Genomic DNA, 17740 nt, shown 5'->3' with positions numbered 1-17740 from the left:
AATAGCGGCGTTTTGGTTTTCACTTTTCATTAACTTAATTTACTGGAATATCGTGGTTTCCTTCCATATTATTAACGAAATTTATTATGAATTTTATTTAATATTTTAATTTAAGACACTTAAACGTCAACAATAAAAAAGAGTAAACATATACAGCTGATAGAATGGCACACTCAAAAAACATACCTCGCCTTCCGAAGCATATGCCAGTGTACCTCTGCTTAAAAGGTGGAGTGTTACGGTGGATCTACACTGCGAATTGTTATTGCCAACCAACTTTTATGCCTGTGGCACCTGAGGTTTCCAATATTTTTCGAGACAGCATATATTGCCTGTCGAAATGCCGCGCTATAGAACATTGAACAAAAAAGCGATCGATAATTTACTAAACAACCGTTGATGTAGATAATAAGTTTAATGTGCATTGGTTTGTAAAACTATAAAAGGGAATTATTTATTATTAAAAGAATAGATAATTTTAGTAACGACTATTCATCTTATTTAGTTTAAAATGTGAGTACTATAAAATTGTATCACGGCGTTTAAATTAACATATTGACGAAATGACTTTGTTGTTAACAATTCATGGTCGAATGTCATTAGTTTGTCCCAAATTTGTCAACCATTTGCCGGTGTTCCAATGTAAGCTTTTTATGACAAAAAAAAACTACAAACAAGATTTGTTCACTGTACCTTATTGATAATTATAGAAAGTTTCTTTGGGTCGGCTTTAAAATACCGTCCCAGGATTTCGGGAATAAAATGGATATGGCCGGAAAGAGGAGGTCCTCCAGATCAAGAATATATCTAGATATAGCCGCGGGCAACTTATAGTTTTCGAGATATATACGTTTAAAGTTGAAACTTTCAACTATTTAAAGTACGTATTTTTTCGATTTAAAATGAATTATACATTTACACATAGCCAATAAAGTCTGCGTTCACCCGACATTATGTTTTAAGTGAAGTAAAAACACAATGTAAATAAGTAATTCAGTTCAAATTTTCTACATGTATTTCTTCTTTATATTCTTAAGTTCAAAATGCAAAAACAAAAATGTATATTCCCTATTTTAATTTTTGTGATAACGGGATTTTAGTGTAAGAACAAGTAACCATAGGCACCTTAAGTCTGCGTTCAGTTAGCTTGAATTGGAAATACCGTTACTTTTCATGAATTTGTTCGATTTTTTTTGCGTAGATTCTATTGTGTTTTAACATAATTAGTCGTTTAGAGAGCTCGTGACGCGTTTTAATAATATTTAAAAAAATGGAAACCAAAGGAAAAGAAATTACTCTGTCGGAAAGAAAAATTATCATTAAGTTGTTGAAAGATGGCGAAAGTTTCTTAACTTCAACTTAAAACGCCCCCTCAATCACCTGACCTCAATCCTATTGAGCATCTATTGGATCTGTTGGAAAAAAGAATTCGCCAGCATACAATATCAAGTAAAGAGGCTTTGCGAAGTGTTATTAAAGAAGAATGGTCCTAGATTACAGCTGAGGAAACAGATAAGTTGGTAAGTTCAATGCTAAATCGATTGAGCGAGGTATTAAAACAACGCGGCTATCCAACAAAATATTGAATTCAATTTTTCTTTATAATTTTTAATAGTTTTGTAAAAACCAGTGTTGCCATTTTAATATATTTTGCAAACGAAGAGAAATAAAATAAAATGAGATTACACCCCAAATACAGGAATCATAATCTTTGATGGACACTAATAAATCTTTTAGATTCCTTCACTTGATAAACCCCGGTGTTGGACCGATCAGAGTTTTTTTTTGAAGCGAGGCTGAAGGCCGCCAACGCAAAAAGAAGTTCTGCGCGAAAAAATTTGGTACACCCCAGTGTTGGACCGACCAGGCTTATTTTTTTTGAAGCGCGGCCGAAGACCGCCAACGCAAAAATAAGTTATATTGTCTTATTTTTATGACTGTCATATCAACAATGTTGTTGTTTCCAATACAAAATTGACATTCGACAAATACAACACGGCGGGGTATGTTTTTTGAGTGTGTGATTCTATCATCTGTATATGTTTACTTTTTTTTTATTGTTGACGTTTAAGTGTCTAAAATTAATAAATTAATTAAATTTCATCAATTTCGTTAATAATATTGAAGGAAGCCACGATATTCAAATAAATTAAGTTGAAGAAAACTGAAATATAAAAATATTTTGTTGTTTCTGTGGTTGGAAATGATTTTATTGCAGTGTAAAATAAAGCGCCGTCGTTTTAACATTTATTTTTATACTCTCGCAACCTGTTGCTACAGAGTATAATAGTTTTGTTCACCTAACGGTTGTTTGTATCACCTAAAACTAATCGAGTTAGATGTAGGGTTATATATGTATAAATGATCAGGATGAAGAGACGAGTAGAAATCCGGGTGACTGTCTGTCCGTCCGTCCGTCCGTGCAAGCTCTAACTTGAGTAAAAATTGAGATATCTTTATGAAACTTTTTAGACATGTTTCTTGGTACCGGGAGACGGTTGGTATTGCAGATGGGCGTAATCGGACCACTGCCCCGCCCACAAATCGCCATTAATCAAAAACAAATAAATTGCCATAACTTAGCTCCGCAATAAGATACAAGACTGTTATTTGGTACACAGGATCACATTAGGGAGGGGCATCTGCAGTTAAATTTTTTTTAAGTGGGCGTGGTCCCGCCCCTAATAGGTTTAATGTGCATATCTCCTAAACCGCTAAAGCTATAATAACAAAATTCAATGGAAGCAAATTTTTTTAGAACCTCTACCTACAGTGTGAAAATAGTTGAAATCGGGTGGCAACTCCGCCCACTCCCCATATAACGGTATTGTTAAAAAGTATGAAAATGTAAGAATTTATTATATTGTAACTTTAGATCTTAGCTGTTGAAATTTTTTTTTTCTGTTGCTGAGCAGTTTTAGATCTCAACACTTAAAAAACTCTCTTGCCTTTTCTGACTCGGCTAATTCCGCACGTATGCGGATTGCGCCCCTCGCGTCGGTTGGGCGGGTGGAGGGTAATCGTTGGGTTTATTATTATTATTCGTTAGGATATGGCAAGACTTATTATTTGTCAACATGGTTCTGGCGGCTATAATATATATTCTTGATCTGGAGAACCTCCTCTATCCAACTTTACCCCTTTTAACCCTGAAACCGTGGGATGGTATACTTAAACCGACCCGTAAAATTATTCATTATGAACGACAACAAATTCGAATAATGCTCAAATTATTTGGTCTTTATTTTTAATTCTTTGCAGCTGTGCTCATTGAAAAAGCAGTGCAGATTTTTCGGCTGTGATTGAGAATAGCTTCACCAGAATTCGGGGTTAAAATGGATATGTACAGAAAGGGGAGGTTTTCCAGATTATGAAAATATATATACCTACATATATAGTTGCCGCTGGCTTATGGTTTTTCGATATTTGCATATAAAGTTCAAAAATTCAACTATTTAAAGTGCGTGTTTCTTCAACTTATAATAAATTTTACTCTTATATTTTTAACTTTTGTATCCATTAACACTTCACAGATGCGTTTCTACACATTTTTTTTCTATTAAATAGTGCAAAATTAATTTTAATTCAATATTTAACTTTGGTTCAGACATATTTATTCATACAATAAGAATGTTTGCATGAAAACAAATAAAAAGTGTTACCAAATTTTTCAAACCAATAAAAATATACAAAAAAGATTATATAATCAATACAAAATTCATAACCATGTGATGACTAACGCAAGCTCTTTGAGAATTTCCTTACTCTTAGTAAATTCCGTTAATTCATACAATAACAAAAGGTTGCATGTAAACAAAAAATAAAAGTTGCCATACCCATATTTTGCGAGTGTACAAAAATAAACAAAATGAGAAAGATTTTGTCGCAAATACAGAATCGGTAATCTAATCGTGTGATGGCGTTGTTCGTTTTGTTTTTTTTTTTATTCAACCATACTTGAAACATATTGAATAAATAAACAAAAAATTACTTTTAGTTATATAAAAATAAATTATTTTTTACTTCTAAAACTTGGTTTCTTAAATATTGAGCTTTATACTATATAACTTTAATTCAATATTAAACTTTTCTTCGATCCTTTAAATCACACAATAAGAAAATTATTTCTTATTTCTTCGATTTATAGTGAATTTTAGTCTTAGACAACAATTTGTCAAAAGTGTTTTAATTCATTATGTCAAAATAAGCCGTTTTGCTTTGTATTGTTTTGTTTATATGATTCAAAAATACATTTTTCAAGGATTTCAAGAATGAAAATGTGTTTTTTGAGTGATAACTTAATACGAATAGATTGTAAATCACACAAAATTAAAAAAATTTTAACAGAAAATTCATGATTAAAAAAAACAGTTTTTTTTTGACAATATGTATTAACTTTTTTCCATAACAGGAAGCACGCTGCGTAATAACACAACCTTATATGTATAATTTAATCATGGTATTATGATGTGTTAGAAGTGGTAACATGTTCTGCAAACGAATAAAAATAAATAAAAAAGAAATATACCGTCCGTAGTAGCACAACCTTATATGTACACTTGGGGTCATTAATAACACACCACCAAATAAATATAACTGAAATAAGATCTCATGAGCTTTTAGTTTATAAGGTTAGAATATTAGGATCATTTTTATTTGTTTGGATACATGGTGTAAATTAGTTTTCCAAAAAATTTTACTCAAAAATGTATTTGATAATTAATAGCCAATTACTTTAAAAAATTATCAAAAATGCACATTCCATGATATTCATGATTAATTAAAAGGAAACAATGTGAAGTAAATTTAAAGCGACTATATCATTTTCACGACTAACGGTTGAATTATCGACTACACAATAGGTTCTTCTAATAAAGAGTCGTTATTCCTTTAGCCTCAATACTTGTAATTGTCATTATTGGAATTTACTAGGACCTTAATTTATTTCCTTATAACGGATATTATCCATAACAACCCAGTTCTAAAATCTTTATCAATTGACTTTTATTTGTTGGCTTCTGTTTAGCAGCTTCACACTTCATTATGTGCCATAAGTGCTCAGTCCAAGCGTTAAATTCATAGATCGTCAAGTGTATTGGCCAACTAAAAATAAAAATTCGAGCTGATTAGGATCAAATACACCAATATTTTATAAATGTTTTATACAAGATTATTTTCCAATCAAAACTTACCCATTTTGCACGACGGCATGCCGTTGAGTCATGGAAAATTAAGTGATCCGTATAAGAATAATGCTCTTCAATTGCGAGTACAAAAAAATTTCTAACCACTGTCGCATATATAATATTTGTGCATTCATTATTCCATCAATAAAGTGTAAAGGGAAAACATGGTATGAAAAGCAGTCCAAAATCATTTGACTTTGAGGAAACTTAACTTTGTTTACTACCCAGTTATCCGGGAACCTCTCACCACCTCAACGTCGCACAAAAAGCAAATATTTTTTTTTGATCTTAGCAAATTAAATTTGCTTTTGTCAGACCATATAATCTGTTGCCAATCATTTTGATCCCAATTTTAGCCCAAGAAAGTCGTGCAGCCGTCTTATATATAAACCCACATATCTTAGCCGTCGGCATATGGTTTGCACTTAAATCCACTTGGTTAAAATATTGCATCTCCACCCTTTTAGAATGTACAGTTGTCTGTTCTCTCAGTTGACTTACGAGGACGACCTGATGCCTTTTTACGCTCCCACACATCACTATTCTCCTTTTTGTTTGGACAATAGTTGAATGGCTATAACCAATTCTAGTTGCTATTTGCCGTGAAACTAAGTTTTCGTTATCTAATGCCAATATGCGAACTTTTTGGTCACGCGTTACTTTCTTCTGATGATTGGGCATTTTGCACAAGTTTTCAAATACACAACCAGAACACAATTATAACTAAACAGTGTGCAACCCAATTTAAAAAAAAAATTATTTATATCTTAGTGGCTACCGGATCTAGTCGAAATTTTTTTAAATTTACAGTTATATAGCTGAAGATAGTCTACAAAAGTGGTGGTGCGTTTTTATTGACTGCAAGTGTATAATTGAATCATGGTATTGACGGTATAATATTTCTTTTTTATTTGTTTTTATTCGTTTGCAATATATGGTAACATTTTTAACACATTTATTGTTTGCATGCAACCATTTTGTTACTGTATTAATTAATGAATTTGAAAAAAAGTTAAACATTGAATTCAATGGGTTTTTGCTCTATTTAACACAAAACAAATGTGTAGAAACACATTAGTGAAGTTTTAGTGGATATAAAAGTTAAAAATATACAGCTGTGTCCATAAAAATAGCAGTGCTCATGAGCTACAACTTTAAACGTAATTTTATATATCAAAAAGTAAATAAATGTTCACAAATTTAATTTTGTTTTAACTTTGTGATTATTTTAAACAAAAACAAAAAATTTATTATTCAAAATGTTGTTAATTTTTTTTACATTATTAATTTAAACAAAAAGTGCTGTTTACAGCTGTTCATAAAAATAGCAGTGAGTAATGAAAACAGTGGAATTAGTTGAAAAAAACATTGTTGAAGTCCAAAAAACTATTTTAATTTGTTTGCTTGGGTTAGTACTTAGTCGTGTACCCATTATTTTTTATTAGGGACAGGGATCCGCTCCCATGATTTTTGAACAACTTCCCAATGCTGTGATCGAGATGTTGGATTTGCATTTGCAACACATCGTTTAACATCTCCCCATAGTTTTTCAATTGGATTTAAATCCGGAGACTGCGCAGGCCATGACATAAGATCGATCCGCTTTGATGCCATCCAGCTTTTGACCAGTTTGCTTGTATGTTTGGGGTCGTTGTCTTGTTAAAACGTCCATTTTAGTGGCATTTCCCAATTGGCATAAGGAAACATAACATTTTCTAATATGTTAACATATACAGATCGATCCATGATCCCATCAATAATGAATATAGGGCCCACTCCCCTGTAAGAAAAACATGCCCATACCATAATACTCAATCCGCCGTGTTTAACTGTCTTCAAAGTGTACCTAGGATCGTACTCTGTGTTAGGTGGACGTCTGACATATTGTCTGGAGCCCTTTCCACCAAATAACACAATTTTACTTTCGTCACTCCATAAAATATTTCGCCACTTTGTAATGGGCCAATTAAGCTGACTTTTGGCGAACTCCAAACGTTCTTTGACATGTATGGTGGCTAACAGTGGAACTTTTCGTGGATGGCACGCTTTGAGATTTTGTTCTTTAAGACGTCGCCGAATAGTAACGCCACTAACATTCAAGCTTAAGTCATTTTTTATCTTGCTGGACGATGCAAAAGGCTGCGCCCTGCTATATCGCACAATAGATCGGTCCTCATGAGGTGTGGTTTTACGTTAGATATCACGATTTTCGGACATTTCTTTAAAGTTTAAAGCATTATGAACCATTTTAGCAGAACATCCACATATTTCTTGGATGTCTTTATATGTTTTTACCAGGTTTCTTAGTTGCACTATAATATTTCTTTTTTCAGGAGTACAATGTTTGCCTTTTTATGCAAATATCTCAAAAATTACAAGCCAGCGGCAACTATATATGTATATAGGTATATATATATTCTTAACATGGAGAACTTGCTCTATTCGTGTATACCCATTTTAACCCCAAATCGGGGGGATGCTGTTCTAAATCCTAGCCCAGCGCTATATGAAAAATAATCCCATATCAAAATTTTAAGGCCATCATGCTTTACTAACTTCACCGTATCGTTTGGAAGATATTCCATATTTGGGTGTAGACATACTGTCTAGAACCTGTTCCACCAAACAAGCCTAGTTTGGACACATCTGTCCAAAGGATATTACGCCATGTTGATATTGGTCAGTTCATATGATTTTTGGCTAGTTCCAACCGCGCTTCGACATGTATTTGGCTAAGTAAATGCACCTTTCATGGGTTTCGTACTTCTCCATAGGTTTCTCCAAACCCACACTATTCACAAACTTACAATGTATTTTTTTTAACCTTTTTGTGGAAGATATTGACCATTTTTCTTGTCTCCATATTCCATTTTACAAAAACAATGTGCAAGGGATCAACCAACGAAAATAATATGCAAATACCAAAACTTAAGTCGATAAGACAGTTTTTAAGTCGATAAGTCAGAAAATAATTCTAAATGTATTGTTTTTGAAGTGAAGCAAACGAAAACTGCTATAATCATATTCAGGGGTGGCCGACCGCAAAATTTACGAAAGGGTCGTAACGCTCGAAGTCTTTCGACTGTCAAATATCCCATTATTTGGGTTTGCAACTTCGCTTGTGATGAAAGTAGTGTGTACAGTTTTTTACGGTTCAACATGCTTTGCTGGCATCAGCTCTCGCAGAAGCGCAACCAACGTTTTTGCCCCGGCGTGGTGATTTCGAAAATGCAGGAACCGTAAATAAGTGATAATGAAGTGTGAATTTTTAATTAATAATAATAGGAATTTCGCATATGGGAGAGGTGGATTTAATAGGTGACATCCTACTCGGATTAATTTGAATAAAAACCACATATCCGAGTACTCATGCAAGAATGTGTGCTAGTTTGCGGGTAGCTTGGTGCCTGTAGTAAGTTTTTGAATTACATTCACTTAAATAATTTTGAAGTGTAATTCGTCTGATGTCAGATTCCTTACCACAGTAGGCATTTTTGATCGTCTGATCCATTGTAATAAAAATGCGACCACACGAAGCAATTTTTGATGAGAAAGAAAATAAGGTGCATAATTGTATTATCTTTCACATTTACAGCTAGTTTAAAAGTATTTTTCTTCTTCTCTGGTGCTTCACCTTCTGGGGAGGGCTGGAATTAAGCGTTAATTGGCCATAAAGCGGGGTCTTCTAGGGGAAACTGTGAACCGCGAAACCATATCGAATTATTCAATTCGTCCACGTTGCAATCCCGAGATACTCGATCCGCATGATATTGTTTTATTGGCAAATGTCGCCAACACACTTTGTCAATCAATTATTGGATTTCGGACACTCTATTTGCACCAAAAGTTTATAATTAAGATGGATGTGTTCTTATCCAATGCAATACATATAATAAATGCAAATGGCTTTACAATTCTACCAGTTAGTGCTAAGGTGCAATGGAGTCGACTCATCGCAATCTAGTTTTTGGATCCAAAACTCTGGTAATAAGATTTTTGGTTTAGTGACTAGTGGGGCTAATAATCCAAGGTATCGAAAAGGCGAGCAGCGACTGACAATGGGTGCGTTCGAGATGGCAATCACGACAGCAGTGTTGCAAATTTGTCAAAGTATCACGTTCTGCGTGAATTTTTGGCAACACTTGAAACAGCATCACGTTCTACTGTCACTTTTTGCACGCAATTTATGCAAATAATCGGCAACATTAAATTTTTGTCTGCACATCAGCATATATGCAACACAGTTGCTGTACTGCTGCAATTATTACGAAGCTCGAACGAACCCAATGTTTCGCTTAGTGGTTCGCAAAACAAATAGGAACAAATCCTGCTTCAGCAACCAACGGATTACTAGTATATTAGTTAAGTTTACACTTATGACATATTTGCCAGACACAATCCATCCCAAAAGAGTTTTCTGTAGTGTTGGTTGATTAGGGCCACTTTTAAAGTGGCCAACAGGTAGTAGATCGAAAAAGGTTTCTGCTCCCAATAACATCAATCTTTTGGAATTCTGGATCCTCAAATTCAATATTGTGCGGTATTTTCCAACCATTAAATTTGATGCTATGCTCTGGATGATTTTCCGAAATACATCGCATAATTCAGAATTCCGCTGAAAATTCGTAATTATTTACCCGCGACTTAGCACACGCGCCTGAATTTTGAGGTTAAATTTTTCAATATCTGGGATATTTGGATCATAATGAACCAATCTCTCAAACAAACCCATGAAATTTTTAAATTCCGAATATTTTCCCTTTAATTTTGGAAGACTAATTTTTGTGAGTCTCGAGTTGTGAGATGTTACGGAAGATGTTTCGACACTAGACGTTCTAGTTTGTTTTTTTTTGGTAAAATTGATTTAACGTAATTGTTGATTTGATTTTAACAATTATGTTCTCTAACATCTCTCGGGCCATGTCGTCTTCATTAATTTCTTCAATCTTAGATTGGCATTTAATTAATTTTTCACTATGTGAATTTAATATGTCAAAACGACATTCCAGTTCGATTGAATCTAAAGACATACAGGGGTGTTGTGCAATCTGACAGTTGTCGGAATCAGAATTGAAACCGATAAAAAAATGTAGGTATCGTGAATTCGGATAAAATTGGTTTGACGTTTGAAACAGAAATTGTATCGGTTTTGGGTGTATCGGATACTTATTTTATCGGTTTTGTTATCAGGAACAAACCAAGATATTTGAAATGTAAGTAAATTAATTTATAATACTGTTACGAATTAATTTATTTTTATTTCTATAGGGGAAAACATAAGAACAAAACACAAAATGTCAAAGTTTTTGAGTTGCTAAAAATAATCCAGATATTTTAAAATAATATACAAAAGGTTATAAACGTAATGTAACACCCAAGTGCGTATTTATTCAGTCGATAATGTGATATAACTCTGTAAAGTAAGCTTGTTTATTTCACACGAGATTCCCCTGGTGCATCAAGTGGATTACTATAACCTCTTATTATCTTCCTTTAAGTTTTTTCGTTGCTTTTTGCTTCGAATAAAATAAAAGCTTAAATAGCGGAACTCATGGGAAACTTTAATAGACTTTATTCAGTATTTTAAATTTATCAAACGCTTTCAAATTTATTCATTTGCAACTTTGGGGACATTAGTAAACAGCTGATTCGAATATTGGTTCGATATGAAGAAAATGTTGTGATTAATTGAGTAATTAATCGATTAATCAAAACAAAAAATTCAATGCAATTAAATTGCTTTCTGAAAAAAAATACGCTTTTAAAGCTAATCATTTGATTAATCTTGCCATCCCTAAATACGAAGTCGGATCTACTCCGTCGAAATTAGCAACGCAATAATGAAATCGACACAGAATAATTAATGGAGCTTGCCATATTAAGTGAGAACCACCTCTTAATAAAATATTTTGTGACCAAGCCTTGATCCGCGATGACTCTGTGAGTCATTATCACCACCGTACACCGACCATTCAAAAATAAAAAAAAAACAAATGGCTTTTTCGGTAATTCAGTAATTATTAATAATCTCAGTGACGAGTAAGATAGCCAAAATTATCGATTTATATTAGAAAGATTAGAACAAAAAGATAATGAATAGTGTAAAAAAAAATTATTAATTGCGAATAGTTTTGAAGTCAAACGGATTATTCCAAAATTGATAGCTTTAGTGCACTTGACGCAATCTATTTCTATTATATCCTATAAATTTAAAAAAAATTCACAATAATATAAAAATTATATTTAACATAAATAACTTACAATTATATTTAAGCTAGCACAGTTGGTTTTTGTGCTTTCTTTAAATGTTGCCAATTACTAGTCTATTGCATAATCCCATAGGATTTAAAGCAATAAAAATCTGACACCATAAAATTATCAATAAATTAACAAAAGATATTCATTTAGCAACGCAAAAAAAGTCTGCGTACAAGTAGTAAAACTGGAACTCCTCGCGGAATAACCATCAATAAAAGTGGAAAAGTTATAGTTTTACTTGTTTTCGTGAAAGTAGCAATTTTAAAAGATTTTTGTGTTATTCAGTTTCTTATTAAATTTAGAATATCGAATCTCGCCTAAAAAAAAAGAGATAAGCCTTTCTCAAAGGGAATTAAAAAATAAACTTTCCGAAGAAGAAAAAACATAAAGTGAAATCGGTCGAATTGTTGCAAGAACCAATTCTTCCTCACAAAGAGTAATAAAAAATTACAAACGTACTGGCGTGTTTGTATCTCGACCCATCCATGGTTGCCAAAATTCTAACACAGCGTGAAACTCGTAACCATATGACAGAAAATGTGAAGCACAACATCCAACTTACTGCATCCAAGTGCGGTGCAGCAGCGGGGATGATGCCGTACGGAACTGATTTAATGTTCACCAAAAATAACCTAATGATTTTTAAAAAGGTTTTGTACTTATTTTCCTACACTTTTTCTTAACGATACTGCGGCACTATTTTTGCAACGGTATTTTATATAATATAATTTTTGGTTAACCGAACTTTTTAATAAATATGTAAATTTTAGAATAGCATCCCCCGAATTCGGGGTTAAAATTGGTATGTACGGATAGACGACGTTCTCTAGATTCAGAAAATATATATATATACATACATATGTAGTTGACGCTGACTTATGGTTTTTGAGATATTTGGCTTTAAAGTTCAAAAATTCAACTATTTAAACTGCGTATTTCTTCGATTTATAATGAATTTTACACTTATACTAGAAGCCCGACAGACGTTGTCCAGCATCACGTCTTAAATGTAAACTTTTTGAAATTAACTGTAACAATTAGACCTTTTTGATGATAATTTTTATTAGAAACTTATTAAAATATCTAACGTCATTCAACTATATATTTATCACAATCGATAGCGCGTCAATATGTATATTAGAATGCTTTCAGAGATGTTAATTGTAGACGCTGTATTGAATAAAACCTTGAAGTCGTTTGAACTGATTGTGAAAAGGTTGAATCTATTCTATAACGGATATTTATTTTTGGAGTTAATTATCTACAAAAACTGAAGTTATCGTAATGCAATAGGATGTACAATACTTTTGGTTATTCCTTGAGAGGTATAAACAAATAAATTAGAAGGTTTTCCTACTCTCGAGCACGCAACGTATAATTGGCCGTGAGAAAAGCACGGATTTTCTAAATCTAATCCACAAATCATTGTTTGATCTTTTGCCTTTTTAACAGTCGTCGCAAATGCCAAGCAGATGGGTAAATGTAATTGTTTAAATGGTAACGATGAATCTGAAGGAGTCATTGGAATCCGTGGCAGAAGTACAACTTCACCTTGAAATTTTCCACTCAAAATTGTGGCTTCAAAAATGTTGCCCATGATTTTCCTTATGACAAGTCCTCATTGGTCCTTGTGTATTTTTATTAGTATTTTATTTCTAAACAAAATGCCATGTCTTCGCGGAAGAGCAAGAAATATAAATAAATTAATTATTTATTTATTTACATATTTCTTAGTATTGTATATTCACTATTTCCGTATAGAGTAGCATAGCAGTATGAATGTTTAGACACTATACACCATACACATGTCTATAGTCTTAATAGTTTAAGCTATACTTATGCTATCTTAGAATCTGATCTAAACGCCCCCTACCAGGCTCAATTATACTTTTGAATATTTGTCACGACTGCAGCGTAGTCTACCGGATCCAATGTAAAACATTTCAAAATTAAGAACTACTTATAAATGAAAAATTAGTGAAATAAACATCTTCCAGTGGACCAAATTGTAAATCTAAACCATTCTCGAATCCCATTGAACTCACACAAAAAATTTTATCAAAATCGGTCCAGCCGTCTAGGAGGATTTCAGTGACATACACATGCACACAAGAAATATATATAATATTTGAAAATTTTTAACTTGTTATGTTGTATTCTTTAGTGCTTTTACCATTTAAGCTCGTGCAGTTAATGCACACTTTCAATTTTAAGCCACGCACTAGGTCCCTGCTCGAGCGCCATGAAAAACCCAAGCTTTTTTGAGATAGAATAAAATATTTGGGATGTGAAACTTGATTAAAAAGGGTTGTTGTTGTAGCGGCAGAAAATAAAAATTGTCAATTGCCTGTGCCTAAACGAATTTTAAATGTCCGATTAAGAATAACGACGTGCGTTGGTGATTACAGTTTTAATACAATTGAATTCTTTATTTTATTTAATATATGATTTAGCCTAAAGTTTATCCTAACGGCTTAAACTAGGGGTATGTATGTATTTTAAAAAGGTGTAAGTGTCTTTCAACAATATCATTAATTCATTGGTAATTAATATTATAACACATTGTAATATATAGTGTGTTTTTAACACACTTATATTATCTTGGGTTGTATATATGTATGTAAGGGCACAATAGACCCTAGGTCGCGGTGCAAGCCTCATACTAATCTATCTAGATTAGATTAGATTAGTTTTGAGGTATGCACCGCGACCTATGGTCTATTGTGCCCTCCCCTAAGTCATATCGTATCATCTAGGCCCAGCGTGTTGATAAATTCCAAAATCGCTCTTAGTGTCGCCTGACTATCGCTGAGTATAGCAATACTTTTATTGCGATAGTTGCGTTGGAGGTTTATCCCTACACACCGACTTATAGCATAGACCTCGGCTTGGAAAATGCTCGGGAAACTTCCCATGGGAATGGAGAGTTTGGTGCTTGGCCCAGCGACACCTGCACCAATCCCCTCCTCCGTTTTCGAACCGTCGGTGTACCACTTGATAGTGCTTTCCCTTAGCAGCAGGTCCAGTGATGAATCATTCCATTCAGACTTGCTGCCAAGGATAACTTTGAACTTCCTGTTGAAGTTTACTACTTTGGTAATGCTATCCCTTGGGAGAAGGGCTAGTGGTATTTCTCCACTTAGCGCCTTCATCTGCTGGGATGAGATTACCTTCCCTTTGCCAGCTTCCTCTGATGTCATTTGGAGCAGAGTTCGTTTGGCTGTCTGCTTGATTACCAGGTGTAGCGGTGAAAGTTCTAGCATGACTTCCAGTGCTGCGGTCGGACACGTTCGCATTGCTCCCGACGCGCAGATGCAGGCAAGTCTCTGCAGCTTCGACAGTTTGAGTCCTACCGAAGTCTGCGAGGCTTTAGAAACCCACAATACCGCTCCATACGTGATAATCGTCTCACGATCATGGTGTACATCCACCTGATTGGCCGTGGGGAGCACCCCCAGGATTTTCCAGCAAGTCGGTTGCACACCATGAGTGCTTTTGTAGCTTTGGTTAGGGTCTGGTCCACGTGCTTCTTCCATCGTAGAGTGGAATCCAGCGTGAGGCCCAGATACTTGACCGTGCTGGCCATCTCCCCCACTCTGCCGTCAAGGGATATATTTCTGAGGCCTGGCAGTGACCTCCGCCTGGTGAAAGGAATGATTGTAGTTTTAGAGGGGTTGATGTGTAAGCCAACCCCACTACACCATCCCTTTGCCAGGCCCAGTCCCCTCTGTACGATATCGCAGAGTGTGTCTTCGAATTTTCCCCTAGCTAAGATAACAATGTCATCCGCATATCCCTGACAGCGGATTCCATTGCTAGTCAGCCGCTCAAGGAGATCGTCCACAACTAGGGTCCAAAGTAGGGAGGATAGTACTCCACCCTGTGGGCAACGTCTTGTTGTGCCCAGACGAATTTTAGTGTCTCCTACTGCGGTTTCCGCTACCCTAGTGCGCAGTACGGCTGCAATCCATCTGCTCACTGGTGCTGCCACACTCCTTTTCTCCAGTGCTCTTGACACGCTTTCCTGGGACGTATTGTCAAAGGCACCTTCGATGTCAAGGAAGGCGCATAACACCACTTCGCCCCCATCTAACGAATTCTGAATCTCTGAGGTTAGCTAGTACAGAGCAGTGTTTGTTGATCTGCCTGCTCTGTAAGCAGGTTGCTTCGCATGAAGCGGTGAAGCCTTCAGCACCTTCGATCGTATTTCGTTGTCTATGATCTTTTGCATACTCTTAAGTAGGAAGGAAGTAAGACTGTTTGGCCTAAATGATTTCGCCAATGAGTAGTCCTTCCTTCCTACTTTGGGTATGAAGATCACCTTTGCAGTGCGCCATGGTTCTGGGATATATGCCAGCGCTAGGCTATCCCTCATCAGTCGAACAAGGTGGGGCAGTAGCACCTGCTCCCCCTGTTGCAGAAAAGCTGGAAGGATACCATCCGCACCCGGGGACTTATATTTTTCAAAGGAGGCCAAAGCCCACTTGATGAAGTCTGCAGTGAAGAGCTGTTTTGCGACTATCCAGTCCAAGCGTGATGGCCTTGAATCGTCTCCGGGAAATTCTTCTGTCTTCTGCGCTAGACGTATAGGTCCCATCAGATCTTTTAATCGCTAGTACTGTGTCCGTCTTACCTCTAGCCAGAGCCTTATGCAGCCTTGCTGCCTCTGGGGTTGAGGAGACGCTTTCACAGAACTTCCTGAAGCTCTTCTGCTTTGCGGTCCTAATCTCCTTATTATAAGCAGTTAGGCTGCATCTGTAATCCTCCCAGTTTCCGGTGCGCTTAGCCTTATTGAATAGCTTGCGTACCGTTTTTCTTAGTACTGAGAGCTTACTAGACCACCAGGAGCAGTTACGGCTCTTGGTGGTTGTCTTTAGGGGACAGCTGCTGTGATATGCCTCTATGATGGATTGGTTTAGGGCAGACAGTCTGCTCTCCAATCCAGAACCCGTTGCACTCCTATCCAGCTGCTCCCTACTGCTAACATTTCTTACAAGTTAGTCCCTAAAAGCGGCCCAGTTCGTGTTCCTAGGGATACGCTTGAGAGGGAGTTGCTTGACCTCCATCCCCAGTACGAATCTTATGATACGGTGATCCGACATGGAGGGTTCCGATGACACCCTCCATTGTGAGATCAGCCCTGTCTCAGACTCGTTACTGTCAAGCACCTCCCTTCTAACACTAGTTACAAAGGTGGGTTCGCACCCCACGTTTGCTATAATTAAATTCTTACTAGCTATAAACTCAATAAGAGACTCACCCCGTGTGTTGCAGTCCGTGCTGCCCCATTCGGTGTGGTGGGCATTCGCGTCGCAGCCCATGATGAGGGGCAGCTTATTCCGCCTGCATTACTCTACCAGGTTTCCGACTGCCTCTGGGGGTGCTGTCGGAGTCTCCCCCGGCAAATAGGCCGCTGCCACGACGAAGTCCGCTCCTTCGTCGTTCCTTGCTTGCACAGCGACCAGCTCCTGTGTTAGGAACTCTGAAATACAGAAGAAATCAATACCGTTCCTAATTACTATGCAGGTTCTAGGTCTCTCACTTGAGAGATCCCAGATTACCTTATTTGACTCCATTTTAGGGCCCCTGACTTCTCCTTTATTGACCCATGGCTCCTGGATCAGTAGTATGCCCAGTCCATCCATCGTGAACCTGCTCGCGATAACCGCCGAGGCCGACGCCGCGTGGTGCAGGTTCACCTGGGCAACTTCTAAGCGCGGCCCCACCACAGGATCGGCTCCATGAGGAATTGGTCCTCATTCTCACCGTTGTCCGCGATGTCTCCCGCCAAGTTCGTGAGCCCCTCCAGAAGCTCCTGAGTGGAGGGTAGCGCCCCCCCTTGTTCGCCCGTCTTCTCGGAAGGAACCTTCACCGTTGTCTCAGCAGTTGCCGCCTGCTTCGACGTACTTGCGCAGGGTTGAGTCGCAACCTCATCCACCTGCATTTTTTCTTCTGCGTTACCCTCGGTGATCGTTTTTAGCTTGAATGGCCTCAGGACCACCGATCTGAACCTATAGTTCAGGTGGCAGCTCACCCTCCTGACGAATTTGTATGATTCGTCATCTATGCAGAGGTTAAGCCTCCACCCTGAATCCTCAGCTTTGCTACTGGACACCCGCCAGGCCGATGTGTTGAGGCCATCGTTTTGATTGCGGATGAGCCCAAGAGCAAACTCGTACGACTTGCCTGCGCATCTGGGGAGGAATACCGTCATGCTATGCATGGGCGGAATTTCGTGTTCCTTTTTCGCGCAGAGGATGAGGCCATATCAGCCTGCCAGCTTGGGAGCGATCTCC

General features: G+C 36.6%; 1 protein-coding gene across 3 annotated transcripts in view; it reads left to right on the top strand.

Moving 5' to 3' along the window:
- The first annotated feature begins 372 nt into the window (after positions 1-372).
- Positions 373-17740, top strand: part of Arl4 (ADP ribosylation factor-like 4) — a 194148-nt gene continuing 176780 nt past the window's right edge. For 2 of the 3 annotated variants that reach the window (XM_070112301.1, XM_070112302.1), the window contains exons 1-2: positions 375-642; positions 711-1520. The gene's annotated coding sequence lies outside the window, so the exon portion shown is untranslated. Of the gene's footprint in view, positions 643-710; positions 1521-17740 lie in introns of all 3 variants that reach the window. The other variant, XM_070112303.1, reaches the window with a different exon arrangement.

Source organism: Bactrocera oleae, chromosome X (genome assembly GCF_042242935.1).
Source record: "Bactrocera oleae isolate idBacOlea1 chromosome X, idBacOlea1, whole genome shotgun sequence".
NCBI classification, from domain to species: domain Eukaryota; kingdom Metazoa; phylum Arthropoda; class Insecta; order Diptera; family Tephritidae; genus Bactrocera; species Bactrocera oleae.
The sequence above is the reverse complement of the archived record's forward strand: the minus strand, read 5'-3'. Positions and strand labels throughout refer to the sequence as shown.